Below are 18,954 nucleotides of genomic sequence, written 5' to 3' on the forward strand. Positions count from 1 at the left end.
GACCCACCCTCTCTCTCTCTCCCCCGCCTCCCGCTGTCGTCGCCGACGCCGACGCCGAGAGAAGGTAATGTCTGAAAAAGTGATTAGAAACCCTAGATTTTGTTTCCAATATACTGTTCGTATAGATGAGTATCTGTTCATCAGATTGGGAATATTGTGTATACCAAGCGATCTGATGGAAATATGAGATTCTGATCGAGATATTTAATCGATTGGTAGGCTGCGATTTTGGATACAGGTAATTTAGTCAACAATTTGAATTCTTAATGGAATTGACGGATTCTGCTACCATAAATTTGCCCAATTCTTTAGATCTTGATATTTCTTCACCATCCTTGAGAAAATTCAATAATATATTGTTAATTTGACGAGGTAAGATTCTTACCAGCAGTACTCATCTTCCAATTGTGAACTAGAAAATAGATTTCCACATTTTTTGACAAAGATATCAGTTTTCTTCTTACCAGCAGTACTGTGCATATGTTTTCTCAGCATCATTTTTGTATTGTAATTGAGTTGGATGAGTTGGTCCTGAGAACACATACTATCAGTAAGCTATAGTAAGCTATGGACTGATTACTTGCTTTTGGTTCATTGGGCACTGAAACTTTGGTTCCATTTGTTGTGCAGGCGGGCATTGTGAAGAAGGAGCACATCAAAATCCATGGTAGCTGAGAAGCCTCTCATCGACGGATTGATTAGTGCTTGAAGACTGCGTTTTATCTACTTAGCTTTTTATATAGTTGCTTTCCTATTTCATGCTTGAATTTGTACCTTGTGGGGTTGTATTGGAGCATATATGGCTCGTGTCTTTAAACTTGTCTGGTACTCTATTATAAATGGAAACTTGTATTTCATTCTGAGTTGTGATTTGCATTTGAGTACGATTGTGCAGCTGGGTAATCAACAGCTACCAGAAAGCAGCAGCTAAATTTATCAAGAGTTCAATGCATGTTTTTCCTGGAGTAAGGTTATATTCTTGTTATAAGAGCATTAGCGTACTGATTATATTGATGAATGATGATTATATTGATGAATGCATCATGACTTTTCTGTTTTTATTGACCTATACATACTGGTCAGGTTTCACAGTTTTCCAATGCCCCAGTATCACATTTTTTACTGATTATAAGAGCATTAGCATATTGTTTTTACTGAAATTTATGTCCAGTATCACAGTTTTCCAATGCCCCAGTATCAAATTATCAATGAAATAGCAGAAGTTGAGACCATAGAGTAATAAAAACTCTAAAATGATGCCTAGGCATAACGAGGATAATAGGTCATGATTTGAACATACCATGTTCACTACTCAGGTTCTTAAGAATTTTATGCCAGGAGGCTCAGGGCTATTGGATCATTTCAATCACTGACATGTTTAATTCTTTCACTCTTCATGGTTCTTTCAATACACATAACAACAAAACACTCGTGTAAACATAAATAAAGTTGCATACACGTTCATAAATAATTGTGAACTGAAGATTTGCCGAAATGGGTTTCAACTGAGCACAAATTCTATGGTGCCCACTAATTCTACTGAGCACAAATGAGCTATTGGTGGTTATTGAGCTTTTAGTAGGAGAAGCATTTATAATTGGGAGGATAAGCTTGTATAACTTGGGTCATTTTGTAAACTACCATGACATTACCAAAGCCATTCATTTTTTCTTGTGAATATATTGGGCTCACAAACCAATGAAGAGCTGCAGTTGTAGATGCACTGAGGAAAATCACCCGGATATTCAAACAGATGCAAGAAATAATCAGTCCTTCGACCAATATATAAAAAGCAACAAAGGTTAATGAAAAAAAACCAGTCCTTCGAACAACATAATCAGTAACAAATACCAGTAACAATTACAACATAATCAGTCCTTCGAACAATATATAAATAGCAACTATATCAATGTCGCACTGCTCAGTCCTTCGAACACTACATAATTAGTAACAAATACAACTACATAGATATTCATACCAGTAACAAATACAACTATATAATCAGTCCTTCGAACACTACATAATCAGTCCTTCGAACACAAATGTAAGAAATAACAAAGTACAACTACAAGCATGAAATAGGAAAGCAACTATATAAAAAGCTAAGTAGATAAAACGCAATCTTCAAGCACTAATCAGTCCTTCGATGAGAGGCTTCTCAGCTACCATGGATTTTGATGTCCTCCTTCTTCACAATAGTTGTATGCAATTCACCATCATCCATAATATTATGCCTTACAACATTTTCACTTAGTCCAATGGATATCACATCATCTGTTTCAACATTCATTGTCATCTCGTAGCCCTGAAACAATTATCAATGTGTTACAAACTTCATGAAATTATATCCTAATGATGCAAGTCTATAACCACACTGCAGTAAAATTATTGCAAGGAAGCTGCTGACTATTAAAACATGCAAATGTTCTCTCTAAAATTTGCTACAAAATGGACAAAGGAAAAATACAAAATTGAAATAGTTGCATCATTATTAAGAGAGCATCTATATCTGAACTTGCTGCTGCAAGGCCTAGCCATAGGATAACTAACAAGATACTGAGCTGCATTCCCTCTTAATAAAATAAACAACCAAACTATAAATCCAATCTTTATGCACTCTACACTGTAAATGCTGATTTTTAGAGAAACTCAGATACAATGTCCCTAAAAAAGAGAAGCAAACAGACTGCAACAACCCAATAAAATGAGATTTTGCACTTGACCCAGAAAAGCATTAGCATAATAACGCAAGAAAGCATTAGCATAATAACGCAATTAGCATAATAACCCAGAAAAGCATTAGCATAATAACGCAGTTAGCATAAAAATTCAAGTCCGCCCCAATTCACAGCAGTAAAGCATTAGCATAATAACGCAAGAAAGAGGCCAACCAATGGAATTGAAATCTGAACAGACCCAGACGGAATTGAAATCTGAATAGATTATGTCGCATTGAGACCAGAAATCACTCCAAAAATACCAAAATTGAGACTGTACCAAAAATACCTGCATCGGCGTCGGTCGCGAGAGAGGAAGAAGTGATGGGCCTTCGACGGGGTAGATCGGCGTCGGCGTCGTCATAGGGAGGAGGGAGGGTGTCGTCGTCTTGACAGCGGGAGGCGGGGGGCTGAACATGTACACAACTAAACGAAGTGAATTCTAATTCTGAATATTATTCGAGTTGAATCGAACATGGATACAAATACTGCTAATTGAGCTGACTTCGAATTCGAATAAGACACAATTTGTTCACATTCGATTTGTTTCCAGCCCTAATGAAGTAGTAGATGTAATGCAAATAATGAATTTCATGTTTGTTAATAAATAAACAAAAAGAAGCATGAACTATATAAATACAAAATGTCAACATAATTAGAGTTACTACTCATAAGTCACACATATTAGTAATATAGATTGGAAATGGAAACATCACTGGTTGTTATCTCCTACATGATTTTTTCGTTGAGTAGGTTTTCATCCTTTTAAAGTCGCGATTCTAGTTGCCAAGATTCATTTCAGTCTACTGCATCATTCTCTTTCCCTTTTGCTTTGTTACTTCGCTTCCTCTTGTTATCTGCATATAAGAAATATAAGAAATAATTTAATAACTTAATAGTTTTAATACTTAGGCATTGGTTTTGCACTTATCGTAAGCCTTTGGATTACAAAAAATTAAAATAATTATAATGAACAATAAGTTCACATCAACTTGCACTTGATGTATTTTAGATGAACGTGCTTTCTGCTCATTTGATTCTTTATCCATATTTGCTATTTTTAGCGCTGTTTTGTTGTAAACTTTCTCTGACTTTATATCCAATAACAGTGCATGCATAGGTGTGACTACAGATTTAGTAGATGCTATTGGTTGCAGAGTCGGTGGAGGCGCATCCTCAAGTAAATTAATGATCGATGCATCTACAGATTCCTATATATATATATATAAATGTAAAGAGGTAAGTTTATAGATACATGCTTTACAAAGTTTTTATTATATAAATAATATGTTGTAAATTGTTACCTGACTTGTAGAGTTTAATTCAATTGCCCCTGAACTGTCTGAAGTTTCCTCTATTACTTTGTTTATTGTGAAACCTTCATTACCTTCCACGAAATTATATCGCGTTAGTTTTACCTGAACCTTAATACATTTTCCACATATGGCTTTTATCACTTCCGGGAAAACTTCTCTACCATTAACCTGATCAATGAATAAATATTTTTTAGGCACATACTGAATGTGTTTTAAAATGAGTTTCAAAATACTTTAAAAGGAAGATGTACTCACATATTTAATTGTTCGTGCAACCTCTTGAGCCAGTATTTTCACCAATTTTTCAGCTTCCTTGTTCATAACAACGAAAGTAGTTTTCGCAGATTCATCCTGAACTTCCATAGTTATCCTATAGCTGTAAAAAAAAATTTTCCAAAACATTTATTATCAAAGTCATTCTGTGGTATGTATTTGTGGATCATATTGTAAATTTACACATACCTATTTTCTACAAATACCTCTATGTCACACTTTGCGCATCAAAATGTATCTCCCGCATCAATGGTTTTTCTAAAACAATTTGGACATCCGCGATAACGCCATTTTTGGTTATCCATTATAGTATTGATTCTCACATTGCATATAAAGAAATATTCCTGTAAATTACAAAGATGAATATTAGCTATAGAACAGATAATAAGTTTGCATAACTGATAGGCCATCTTTTAAAATCTTTATTACCTCAGCGGTTTCTGGATCATTGAATAAAATAAGATCGCTCAAAGATGCAGATGGTGTTTCAAGCAATTTCTGCTTTGATTTGTAATTAATTGGTGTCTCTATTAGCTGCATCTGTGTTTCTGTCTCCATGTACCTATGTATATATGCTCAGAAATCATATGTCAGTACATATATAATTTAATTACGTATGTCAAAAATATATAGATACTAAAATTACCTCTGAGATAATTCCAATACTCTTTGTTCCATAATTTTGAAGTGATATGACATTTATATTTTCCCATATGCTTGTCACTCGAGCTTTAATGACTGGTTATTTTACTCCCGTGTTCAGATCCTTTATCGCTGTGTATTTAGAAATACTCATTCTTCTTGTCCTTCACCTGCACATAAAATTTCATTAAATATTTATCCTTCAACATCCTACTTAAACTGTCAATTCATCAGTATGAATGAAACTAATGAAACAAATAACGGTTAAATGCAATTATATTATATTATAGATAACAATAAAGATTTACATGATATACCTTCTACCAAGTTGTTGAATATTTCTCTATACACTACATTCTCTGTTACACTTTCAGTGTTCATTTCATTATTTTCAATGAGAATTTTTAGACCTTTTGGTGATGTCACTCTCGAAATAGCAACATATAACTGACCATGTGTGAAAACGGGTTACGGTAGATACAAACCAACATGTTGTAGTGTTTGTCCCTGGCTTTTATTTATGGTCATTGCATAACATGGTCTAATAGGAAATTGTCTTCTTTTCATGCGAAATGTCGACTTTGAATCCGTATTTGTTGTTACGGTTCTTGAGATAAAATGTTTTGATCCAATGTTGCTTCCACTTATAATTTTGGCCTCAATCACCCATTTTAGCAATTGGGTGACGATCAACCGCGTCCCGTTGCATAAGCCTTCACTTGGATTCAAGTTGCGTAGAAGCATGATTGGTGTCCCAACTTTAAGTTTTATCTCGTGGTTTGGCATTCCTCCTGGAAATTTTAGCGAATTCAGGTACTCGGTTGGAAAGTTTACCTTATTTTCTTGCATGTTAGGAGATGTTGGGCAAAGGGAATCAGAACTAAGATAAACTGAAATTTGTCCCTCAATTTTTTCCAGGATTGTATTGTTCACAATATCAACAGTTTCATTCCTTGGTGTTAATATTGCTCTTTCTTCTAGATATGTACGGTTTTGAAAGTTTTCATCTATGTTTGGGTAGGTAGATGAAATAATATACTCAACTGAATTTTTAGTTGGATGAAGGATAAACTCGCGTGGAATATCAATAGTTCCATCCATATTTTGCAATTCACAACAATCTTCTTTAGCACTGCCATTTCCAATATTTAGAACCCATTTACTAAATTCTGGTATGCTCATTTCATTCTCATTTGATGAACTTTGTTGAATTCTCATATTCTTTGTCAATTTGTATATTTTGCATTCACTCCAAAGTTTGGATCAGCTAATGGAAGCATGAATAATATCATGTTTACTCCCTCCTGGAATAACTGGAAAAATTTGTCTAAAATCACCCCCAAGCACCACAGTCAATCCTCCGAATGGTTTCTCTGACAATGTAGGATTGTATTTGCCTAATATATCTTTCAAAGTTCTATCCACCGCTTCAAATGCGTGTCTATGCATCATTGGTGCCTCATCCCAAAGTATTAAAGTTGTTTGTTTTAGTAAATTTACTTCAGGTGTTCCTTGTTTAATACCACATGTAGATGTTTCTTTCAGTTTAATTGGAATCTGGAATCTTGAATGTGCTGTTCTCCCTCTAGGTAAAAGAAGAGCAGCAATACCTGATGATGCCACTGCAAGTACTATTTTTCCCTCAGATCTAAGTCTAATGATAATTGACTTCCAAACATAAGTCTTTCCTGTCCCACCATGTCCGTAGAGAAAGTAAAGTCCTCCTGTTTTACTATCTACAGAGTGAATGACAGCATCATATTTTTTTTTGCTTCTCATTGAGACCCCGAAACAACTGTTCATGCTCCCTTCTCAATTCTTCTCTATCGTAGTTAAACTCTTCACTTATAATCTTCTCCTTACATTGTTGAATTAAAACTGGATCAGGAAGTGGCATACCTTGAAACTTCTGAAGACATTGACCATTTTGTAGTAGGAGATATTGTATTTCTGCCAAGGCATGGCTTTGCAATTGATTTTGTAGTAGGAGATATTGTATTTCTGCCAAGGCATGGCTTTGCAATTGATTTTCAGATTAATTTGAGCTTCAAGAATGCCCTCTGATAAATACACCAAATTATCTTCCCATAGCTTTTTAGGATTGATAATTTCATAAAACAAAAGGATTTGTGCAAATAAATGTCTCAGTTGTCTCCCTGAGGAAAAATAAGATGCTTCCTCTATGACTAATTGCCATTCATTGTCATCATCCAACAATCTAAGAGCAGCACATGTCTCTTTAAAGGTTCCATACTGAATTCCATCTTTGGTTTTTATTTCAGCATAGCTTGTAGGACCTCTCACTACATTTAGTAATAAACGGAGATAAAATCTTTCACCCAAAGAAGGATGGGCGTAAACTAATCGACCAACACTTCGGCCCTTTTCTCTTGGTTTCCATCTTCTCTCATCTGTCTTCCATACAAATTTAGTTGGTAATTCAGCATATGTGAGAGTTTTTGCCTCTGGATAAAGTTTGTTTGCTTCCATCCACCCATTGAACTTGGTTTGCTTTGATCCAATATCATTCAAAATGTCATTTAGATTATCATTATCTTTAAAAATAATTGATTCCTGATCCGGGAGATGAAATGGTAGCCTCTCTACTGCTGGAGTTCTGTAATGAATATCAAATCCAAATATCCTCCATATGGCTTCCGGTGTTGAGACATATCTACAATCAAGATAGTGTTGTATCTCTTTTTTTTTTAATTAGGGTTAACAATCAAACATATGAGAAGAGGGGATTTGTTTGAATTTATTATCTTGTTAGTAAATGTCAAAGTGGAGGATGAATTTTATTATGGTCAACAAAAAAAATAAAATCTCTTTTTTTAAGTCCTAATTGTCTCTAATTGTGAAGGAGTAGCTAAAGCGTGGAATTAAAAACTAGAAAGAGGACTTACCTGGAAGCAAATCTTCAAATCCTAGCTCTCCAATCCGCGATCTTCAAGCTCCAAGCGTTTCCTTCACAAAAAACACACAAGTTAAAGAACCAAAATAATTAAAACCTACTTAAGCACCTTCCCCGGCAACGGCGCCAAAAACTTGATGCGGCATAATTATGTACCAAAATTATTGCAAGTGCACAACCGTGTCAAGTTATAGTATTTAAGATATCGATCCCACGAGGAAGGTGTTTTGTAGGAGAAAATATAAAATCGGCTCTTATGTTGTGTGCGTGACAAATAGGAATAATAAGTGAATGTGATTGTGAAGAGATTGAGAGAGTGAAAGTGGTGTGTAAATAGGTGCAAAGTGTAAATGAGAGTGAGTATGAACAATAAGGTGAGAAGGAAAATTGAATAAAATCAAGAAACAAAAATAAAAAAATCAAGAATGAAGAAAAAATTCTAGAATAAAAGAAAATGCAAGAAATTAAAGATGGTGGATTTAATTATAGATATGGGTAATCTAAAATTGAACCCACTTCTTAGAAAAGGGTGATTCCCTAGAGGGTTCTAGCCTAAAGGCGAATCAAACAAAATAAAAATAAACAAAAAGAAAAACTAAACCCAAGAGGGTTCTAGCCTCAAGGTGAATAGTATAAGAAATTAAAATCTAACTACAAAATAAATTGCAAAATCTAAACTACAAAATAAAATTGCAAGAATTAAATGCAAGAAAATAAATCTACTCTATAAGCATGAAATAAATCTAAGGCAAGAGGGTTCTAGCCTCTTGGCTATTTAACAAGAAAATAAAATCTAAACTACAAGCATAGAAATAAATCTACACTAATAAGCAATAAAAAGGAAATAAAAGAGAAAAAGGAAAGAAAATGCAAACCTCTAAATAATTCTTCATCTCCATCTTCATCAGCCCCCATCGATGCTGGCATCGATGCCTGCCTGCTTCTAGCTGCTGTCCGCAGAACTCCTCTTTCATTGGTTCTTGGGCTTGGATCTTGGGCTTTTGCTTGGGCTTTTGGGCTTTGATATTTCTTTTAATCCTTCATCTTAGCTTGGGCTTTTGGATAAATTGGAAATTGATTTTCCAATTGGCTTCTTGATTCATTTCTTCATTTAATCAATGGGTTTTTGTTGAGAGATGGGAAGTTGAGATTTATTCTTCATTAACCTGCAATTAAAAGATAAAAATAATTATTAGTGGTATATTTATTCATATAAAATAGATAATGAGGGTATAAAATTGTAATAAAATATGATTATCAAATACCCCCACACCTAAACTTTTGCTAGTCCTCTAGCAAAGAAAATAAAAAGAAAATCCTAACTCACTTTCGCAGGAATCGCGGTTGTATTTAGCGTATACAACAAGCCTTTAAACCCCTAAGTTACCCTAGTGGACGAGTTGTAGTCTCGTGAGGGTTTGCAGTGAATATACCCACAAAATTCGGTCAATCTTGCCAAATTAAAGAAGACAGTAAATAACTAATTCACTTGATAACTTTTAGATAATCTAATTGGAGCTAGTTATCACTCAAGAAAACATTTTTATATATAACTCTAAGGTATATTTTTAAGAAAATCTTCTCATTGTAGCAATACAAAACCAAACCAAACTTAAAAATTTAATTTAAAAGTTTTGAAAAGAACATGCTAACTCTTTGTTTTAAATAATTTTCAAGTTGCTTGATTTAAAATATTTTCCAAGACCATATATACAACTAAAAACATTTATTAAAATTATTATTATTATTATTATTATTTTTAACTCTTTCATCCTTGGTGATTTTTTTCTACTTTAACGGGCTTTCTAAGTGACCATTTAACGAGTTTTGGGCCAATGGATCCCAACCCAAATAGGCTTAGGTCATTAAGTATGGAAGTTTTATAAGATAGAATCACCTTGAATTCAAGAGTTTTTTTTTTCGTTTTTGGTGCCCATTTTTCGCACTCTTTTTTTGCAAAATTTATTTTTTTTTTGTATATGTATATATATTTTGAAAAATATGTAAATCAAGACACTTGAAAAAATTATTTTCAACTCTAAGTTAAGCATGCAAAAATTTCATTATTTTAAATAAAAATCCAAGTTAAGGCTTAAATAAAGTATACTACTTTGAAAATCATTTCTTAAAAAAAATTATTTAGAGTTATCATAAAAGGTGATCTTAAGTAAATAACCAACTTGGGATTAGAAATTTTCAAATTTATCAAATAAATCAATTATTACATAACTCCATCAATTTGGCAAGTGACGATATTTTTATAATTTTTTTAAGAAAAAGGGAAAAAATGTAACTAAAAATGTAAAATAAAGAGAAAAAATAACTAATTCCCACCCGCACACCTAAATTTTGCATTGTCCTCAATGCAAACTCTATGATGCATAAAGTAAAACAGATAAGAAGTGAAGCACTTACATATGGTCGGCTGATAAAAATCTGCAATTACCTTTGGTCTGAGGAGGATGAAATCAAAATTTTATTCTTTTTCTTTTCTCTCTTTTTTTTCTTTTTTTTTCTCTTCTTTTTTTTATTTTTTTTATTTTTTTTAACAACTGAACAAGATACTCTCAAATGAGAGAAGAATAAATTCTTTTTATTATTCTGAAATAAACAAAATAAACAATGTAGAATGAAATATTCAACATGAAGAGTTCATGTTCTACATTGAATCCTACCTTATTGCTGAAAATTCTCCCACGGATTTTAAATAAATTCAACATGATATAATCAACAATGTGCTGAAATTCTAAGCATTCCGGGGTGTTCAATGATTTTTGTGGCAATGGAAGGTAGGTATTATTGGTGTCATGCATATTGGACTTAGATTCTTGATTTGTGAATGTTTGTTCTCTAACAACCAATTTTTCTTTAACAATTTTCTCAACCCCAAGATTCATGGTTGATGTGTAAAAATTTGGTTGTTGTTTATTTTCCAAAAATCTTAGTTCATCAAGAAAGAGTTTTTCAAAATTCAGTTCAAAGCAACAATTGTCCAACACAGTTTCTTTATTTTGACAAACCCGATCTGCTTCTCCTAATATTTTTAGCTCCTCATCTTCTTCTTCTTCTTCTTCTGATCTTTCCTGAATGTAGTTTATTTCTAGAGGCTGATTATTTGGTTGGTCCCCTGGATTAAAAATGTTGAGATTAGCAGTCAAATTCCCAAAGGACAGTTTCATTTGACCAGTTCTACAGTTAATGAGAGCATTAGAAGTGGCTAAGAACGGTCGTCGTAAGATGACAGATGTTTGTCCTTTGGGATTGGAAACATACTGTGTTTCCAAGACTACAAAATCTACTGAAAAAATAAAATCTCCAACCTTAATCAGAACATACTCTAACTCACCCATGGGGACCTTAACAGATCTATCAGCCAACTGTAAGGTGTATTTGGTTGGGTTCAGTACACCTAGACCCAATTGCTGATAGACTGAATATGGAAGCAAATTGACACTGGCCCCTAAGTCTAAAGCGCCTTATCAATGTGAGTATTACCAATGATACATGAAATGATGGGGGAACCTGGATCTTTACGTTTCAAAGGTATGGGATTTGACAGCATTTCACTGATATTGGCGGCTAAAAAGACTTTCTTTGGAATATTTATTCTCCTCTTCTTAGTGCATAATTCTTTTAAAAATTTAGCATAAGATGGAATTTGTCCAATTACATCTAAGAGAGGAATATTGACCTTAACCTGCTTGAATGTTTCTAGGATCTTCTCCTCCTAAGGAGAGTGTTTCCTAGACCCGAGTCTATCTGGAAAGGGAGCAACCGGTCTGAATCTATCAAAAACAGGCTCAGGTTCGGGTTCAGGTTCTTGGTCATCTGAGGGGAGTGATTGTTGAATAGATTCATCAGAAGGAGAAGGAGAAGGAATTTGTACAGGATCAAGAGTTTGACTTGGAGGAGTTCTCACTTGATTATCGACCTGTCTACCTGACCGAAGTGAATGGATTGCATTCACTTGGGCTTCATAGGATGAACTGCATCCTGTGTTATTAGGGTTGACCACGGGTTGACTCGGAAATTTTCCTTTCTCTCTTTCACTCACGGCACTAGCTAGTTGACCAAGTTGGGATTCTAATCTAGCTATAGCTTGAGTGTTGGAGTTGAGCATTTGTCCGGTTGATTGCATGAAGGAATTCAGCGTGCTAGACGTTTGAGTCAACATATTCGTGGTTTGAGTAGAGGCCTTAATTATGGTTTCTAAACCCCTTTCCAAGATATTGAGACGTTTATCCTGATCTGGATTGTGAGGAGTCTGAATTACAGCTTGATGAAGAGGAGACTGATTTTGATACGGCAGATTGGGTTGTTGAAATTATGAATGAGAATTGAATGGAACTGTGTTTCCCCTAGGAAAATGTTGGGTCGAAGCGGGAGTGAAGTTTTGAGTTCCGGAAGAATTTCCTTGATTCCATGCAAAGTTGGGATGATTTCTCCAACCTGGATTATAGGTTGGAGAAAATGGATCATTTCTAGAATGCTGGAATGCAGTGTTCATCTGTTTTATTGCGTTGTTATTTCCTAGGAGAGGGCATTCCTCTGAAACGTGGGTAGGAGACTGACAATTGTGACATCCTAGGAAAGAAACATGATTGAGTTGAGCTGGAGCTCGTTCCTTAATTTCTAAGGCTTCTAACCTCCGCAGAATTGTCGCCATCTTCGATTCAGAAGCAATGTTTGACTCCAAGGAAAGATCACTAGACTTAGAATGGGGAACTGATGAAACCTTGTCATCGCACTGTTCCTATTGCATTGTTTTTTCAGAAAGACTCTCCAAAAACTCCCAAGCTTCATTAGCATTTTTCCTCATAAAATCCCCGTGGCACATTGATTCTAAGGAAGTTTTTGCCGAATAATCTAATCCCTCATAAATTATTTGGCACAATCGCCATTTCTCTAAACCGTGATGAGGACATTGGATGAGAATATCTTTAAATTGGTTAAAATACTTCCAAAAAGGTTCTCCCGAGATAATTTTAAAGTTTTGAATGCTATTCCTAAGCTTTACCGTTTTATGAATAGGAAAAAATTTCTTAAGAAAAACGGTGACAAATTCATCCCAAGTTGAGATGGAATTTGTTGGTAAGCTGTACAGCCATTTTTTAGCTTTATCCTTAAGAGCAAATGGAATAAATCTAAGCTTAACCGCATCTTCATTTAATTCTCTCATTTTAATCATAATACACACTTCCTCAAATTCCGAAATAAAAATATATGCGTCTTCTGTTTCATTACCAAGGAATTTGGAGGTAAGGATAGTACTAGAGGGTGATCAAAGATCAATTAAGTACCTCTTTCCTTGCGGAACGCTTTACGTAACCCCTAAACATTGCCTTAGACACCAACTAATCTGAGAAAACTTAAACCGCTTCACTTAAAGATTTCTTGTTCCTTATTGAGCTCGAATCCTTAGGGGCCAACGTCTAATGAGTTTTATTAGGCTTTGGTGGTGTAGTGAGGAATTAGTGATTTTTGGGCTAAGGAAAGGGTGATGAAATCCCTCACCTTATCTTGATTATGGGGTTTTGCCCTTAAATATATTTTTAAGTGTGTGTCAAATCAAGATGCTCAAATCACTTGGTGAATTCCTATACTATATGAAATGCAACCCTATGAATTAAAAGCAACTAAAAAGGATGGAAAAGAAAATTCTTTTTTTTAATTAGGGTTAACAATCAAACAGATAAGAAGGGGGGATTTGTTTGAATTTATTATCTTGTTAATAAATGTCAAAGTGGAGGATGAATTTTATTATGGTCAACAAAAAAAATAAAATCTCTTTTTTTTAAGTCCTAATTGTCTCTAATTGTGAAGAAATAGCTAAAGGGTGGAATTAAAAATCTTTAAATCCTAGCTCTCCAATCCGCGATCTTCAAGCTCCAAGCGTTTCCTTCACAAAAAACACACAAGTTAAAGAACCAAAATAATTAAAACCTACTTAAGCACCTTCCCCGGCAACGGCGCCAAAAACTTGATGCGGCATAATTATGTACCAAAATTATAAGTGCACAATTTATCAAGTTATAGTATAAAAAGATATCGATCCCACGAGGAATGTGTTTTGTAGGAGAAAATATGAAATCGGTTCTTATGTTGTGTGCGTGATAAATAGAAATAATAAGTGAATGTGATTGTGAAGAGATTGAGAGAGTGAAAGTGGTGTGTAAATAGGTGCAAAGTGTAAATGAGAGTGAGTATGAACAATAAGGTGAGAAGGAAAATTGAATAAAATCAAGAAACAAATAAAAAAATTCAAGAATGAAGAACAAAATTCTAGAATAAAAGAAAATGCAAGAAATTAAAGATGGTGGATTTAATTATAGATATGGGTAATCTAAAATTGAACCCACTTCTTAGAAAAGGGTGATTCCCTAGAGGGTTCTAGCCTAAAGGCGAATCAAACAAAATAAAAATAAACAAAAAGAAAAACTAAACCCAAGAGGGTTCTAGCCTCAAGGTGAATAGTGCAAGAAATTAAAATCTAACTACAAAATAAATTGCAAAATCTAAACTATAAAATAAATTGCAAAAAGAAAATAAATCTACTCTATAAGCATGAAAATAAATCTAATTTATGAGCATGAAATAAATCTAAGACAAGAGGGTTCTAGCCTCTTGGCTATTTAAGAAGAAAATAAAATCTAACTACAAGCATAGAAATAAATCTAACTAATAAGTAATAAAAGAGAAAAAGAAAGAAATGCAAACCTTTAAATAATTCTCCATCTTCATCTTCATCTTCATCATCCAACAAAGAGAAGAAGAGAAAAATTTAAAGTGGTGAAAAAATTATTATTATTAATTGTAACTAAAGTTACAATTTTTGGAAGGCCTTCTCAATTAAGAGTAGCCCTCCTCTCCAAAAGGAGTTTACAAAAATTTTCACACCTCTAACCCCTCACTCTCTATCCCTATTTATAGTAAACATCAGTGAATGAGAGCCATTGGATTGAAATCTTATCCAAAAGCAATAAATTGCAGCCTTAGATTCGTAACAAACTGCCCAGCGTATCGATGCAGGCATCGATACAGGCATCGATGCAGGCATCGATGCCTGGCCCTATGCAGGCATCGATGCCGCCATCGATGCAGGCATCGATGCCTGCCCTTCTCCTTTTGCTGTCCGCAGCTTCTTCTTGTTGTTTGCTTTTGGGCTTTGGACATTGGGCTTTTCTTGGACTCTTGGGCTTGGGCTTTGATTTATCTCTTCATTAAATACTTGAAAGAATTCATTAGGCTTCATGGCTTCATTTCTTCATTAAATTGTGGGCTTTTTGTTGAGAGATGAGGGTTTTGAGATTTATTCTTCATTAACATGCAATTAAAGATAAAAAAAAATTATTAGTAGTATATTTATTCATATAAAATAGATAATGAGGTTATAAAATTATAATAAAATGTGATTATCAATACCCAATTGGATCTTCTTTCTCATCCGGAATCTCAGCACTAATGATCTTATTAATCAAAGCAGGTGTCAGATATTTGTTACCCTCATGAAGCCATAGCAAGATATGCGCATGTGGCAGTCCACGTTTCTGAAATTCTATCGTATATACAGCTGCAAATGAATTTTTGATAAACTATATTAGAGATTGCATGCAACTCATGATGGAATATTTTGTAATAGATAGATTATTGCTTTGGTAGATATATGCATGGTGGAGAAAGTGAGTTATAATATCTGATTCTAATTATCACATGTATTATGACAACTTATAGTCACATGTAAACTACTAAACAGATTGTTCGTATATATCATTCTTGTTGTTGAACTTTAATTTTTTTAATAAATGTAAGAGTCTTAAATTTACTAAAAATCATTGGTACAAACATACATTACATACATGTGTAAAGAATTGTATTGGCTTGATTTGTTTTCATCTTTTGAAATTACACATGCTATCACTTTCATAATGAGTATGTACACATATCGGTTTATAACTATGACACAGATTTGTAATTAGAATGTACATTTAATTGAGTGTTCTTGTAACTATAAGCTATTAACCAACTGTCTAATACAAAGTTTAGTCTTATTTCTATACATGTATCAGTTTAAACCACTATACAACCACCTGGTTAAATAAATGATATATGTATATGAAAATAAATAATAAGTGACAGTATATCAAATTAATAGGAAAAAACCTTGTGATGTAAATATGCCTAAAACAAATGATCAAAGGATTGTATTGCATGGCTAGCTGTTTAAAAAATGTAAAGAAACACTAAAATTTTGAAAGGTGTGCTTATAGCTAATGATTTATTTTTGCTCACTTTTTTAGTGAAAACTCTACCAAAACTTCCTAAACATTAGTCTTGTAACCTCTTTTGAAGCTATCTGAAAGTTCACCCTAATAAATGCAAGCATTCTCAGGCGAAGGAGGCCTTTGAAGGTAACTTGTTTGGTTACTTCTTATTATCTGGATTTGAACTACTTAAACTTCTTTTGGTTGTATCTTCTTGTTGTTTAGAGAAGTAGCAGGGGAAATTATATAGCTATTCTATAGTGTCATAGTTAAAATATGGTAGGGTTAACAAATGAATACTTATGCTTTCTCATCTTCTAACTTATTATCATTTAGTTGGTCAGATAAAATTCGATCATCATGTTTTTCTTTGTTCTGTTTAAGTATTTCATTAACTCACCTTGCTAAAGTAATTCACTAACTTGAACTTTATATGTTATTTTCAATTTAGTAAAATAATTTGCTTTTTGAAAGAATTTTGTTTGTATATATCGTTCTTGTTATCAAACTTTAATTTTTTTAATAGAAGTTAGAGTCTTAAATTTACTAAAAAGCATTGGTACAAACACACATTACATACGTGTGTAAAGAATTGTATTGGCTTGATTTGTTTTCATCTTTTGAAATTACACATGCTATCACTTTCATAATAAGTATGTACACACATCGGCTTATAACTATGACACATATTTGTAATTAGAATGTACATTTAATTGAGTGTTGTTGTAACTATAAGCTATTAACCAACTGTCTAATACAAAGTTTAGTCTTACAAAGTTTAGTCTTGTAACCTCTTTTGAAGCTATCTGAAAGTTCACCCTAATAAATGCAAGCATTCTCAGGCGAAGGAGGCCTTTGAAGGTAACTTGTTCGGTTACTTCTTATTATCTGGATTTGAACTACTTAAACTTCTTTTGGTTGTATCTTCTTGTTGTTTAGAGAAGTAGCAGGGGAAATTATATAGCTATTCTATAGTGTCAGTTAAAATCATATGTCACCTGAGTGTATATATCACTTAATTTATGACACTGATAAAATCACTAACATGTACTCTATAAATTAATGCCTTATCATTTGTCAAAAGTAGGATAATCTTATGTATGAGTGTATACATCTGATTCATTCATGTTAATATAATCAGCAGCTAACTGAGTGTTCATAAATTGAAAATGATAATGTGTGCATGTACATGTGTGTGTCAACTTGATATACTAAATTGTGAAATAAAGTTTAGACATAACTTTGTGTATGCAAATGATCATATGTCACCTGAGTGTATATATCACTTAATTTATGACACTGATAAAATCACTAAACATGTACTCTATAAATTAATGCCTTTAAATTTTGACTGTCATATTAGCTGTCTATGCATATGCAAATATACTATTCATAATTATTAATTATAAATATTATTGTGAATAATGATTAGATTTTTTGCATAGGGTAAAATGTGAAATGAACATACCGCCAACACATTTTCCAAAATGACAATTTTTTTGAAGGTCCTCCATTAGCTGGTCAAGTTTGATTTTAAAGACTCTTGCTAGAATATCTGGCCTCTCATCTGATCTTTGTCCTCCCATTTCTTCTAACGTTGCTTTGATTTCTAGCCACCTTGGATTTGCTGTCATTGTTATAAAAAGATCCGGATTCCCCATAACACGACATAGAGATATTGCATCTTGATAATTTTGATTCATATAACGTGGACCTCCTGTGAAAGAAGATGGCAATACAATCCTTTGTCCAACTTGAGATCCTTCTGTATCTCCTCTAAAAACAGCATCCTTTATTCCACAGTACAATTCAGCTCTAATCTTGGTTTGATTTTGTTTAACCCAGTGAAGCCTATCTTCTTCAATGCATGTAAACAGATCAACAATATAGGTTTGGAATAATTTTCCAGAGTAAAGTAATGTCTTTCCTTCACTATGACGCTGTTGTATACGAAAAGCAGCATATTCCCTCATTGTCACATCTTTTCTTTTTTTCAACTTGTTATTTGATTCTTCCAATAACTTGACTCCCAGCCTATAGCCATCCTCTCCATAAGGAAAAAGCAATGGGTATTGCATTGCCATGAAGCTGGGGTGTAGGTCACTAATTCTTGACAATCCTAACTTTCGATCATCGACAACAATATCTCGAATGCCTATTGTTTCTTCAACATTTCCCACAATTAGTCCTGCAATTTCTGATGCAGATGGCATATTTTGCTTCCTCCCATCACCACTCCTTGACGCCATGATCACCAATCTAACTGTCATTAATTCATCTTCATTAATTCTATCTCTTACCATGCGGAAGCTTTTGACTAATACATTGTTGAGATCTAACATTTCAAGTAGTCCCTTGACAATATCCTCATCTAGTTTGTTGGTACAATTGATGGACATCATCCTGTTTTCGATTTCATTTTCAGTATCATATATGTATAATTGACAAAATTTTGGAGCTGTTCCAGGTACAGGTTTCAAAGACCCTATACGATGATGATTTTGACCATTCAGACGGAAACAATATGGTCCTCCACCATTATTGTAAGTATTATCAATATTTCCTCCCGAGGAAGTGAAAGCAAAAATACTATTATAGGATCTGATATTTTCCTTAAATTTATTACTTTGTCTGCTTCCACTTGGGTATAAAAGTTCTCGAAGAAAACTGGGAGGTTCTTTTAAAAGAGGGAATTTTATTTTCCCTTTGCCACAACAAAGAGAAAAGGAAGGCTTCTTTGGTTTCCAAGATTTTTCTGCTCTTTCCTCGTACCACAGCATAGCTTGGCAATATTCACAAATAACTTTGGGTGGTCCAAAATTTTGTGCCTT

The 18,954-nt window shown here is 33.7% G+C and overlaps 1 protein-coding gene and 1 long non-coding RNA gene across 4 annotated transcripts in view; both read left to right on the top strand.

The window, feature by feature from the left end:
* Positions 1 to 18,954, top strand: part of LOC109833625 — an 86,448-nt gene that overhangs the window by 22,285 nt on the left and 45,209 nt on the right. The gene's annotated exons all lie outside the window — the stretch shown is intronic.
* On the top strand, positions 16,221 to 18,783 carry LOC109833631. The gene is made up of 3 exons (XR_002245286.1): positions 16,221 to 16,270; positions 16,937 to 16,984; positions 18,591 to 18,783. It is a non-coding gene; the product is annotated as an uncharacterized LOC109833631 (long non-coding RNA).

Source organism: Asparagus officinalis, chromosome 3, assembly GCF_001876935.1.
Source record: "Asparagus officinalis chromosome 3, Aspof.V1, whole genome shotgun sequence".
NCBI classification, from domain to species: domain Eukaryota; kingdom Viridiplantae; phylum Streptophyta; class Magnoliopsida; order Asparagales; family Asparagaceae; genus Asparagus; species Asparagus officinalis.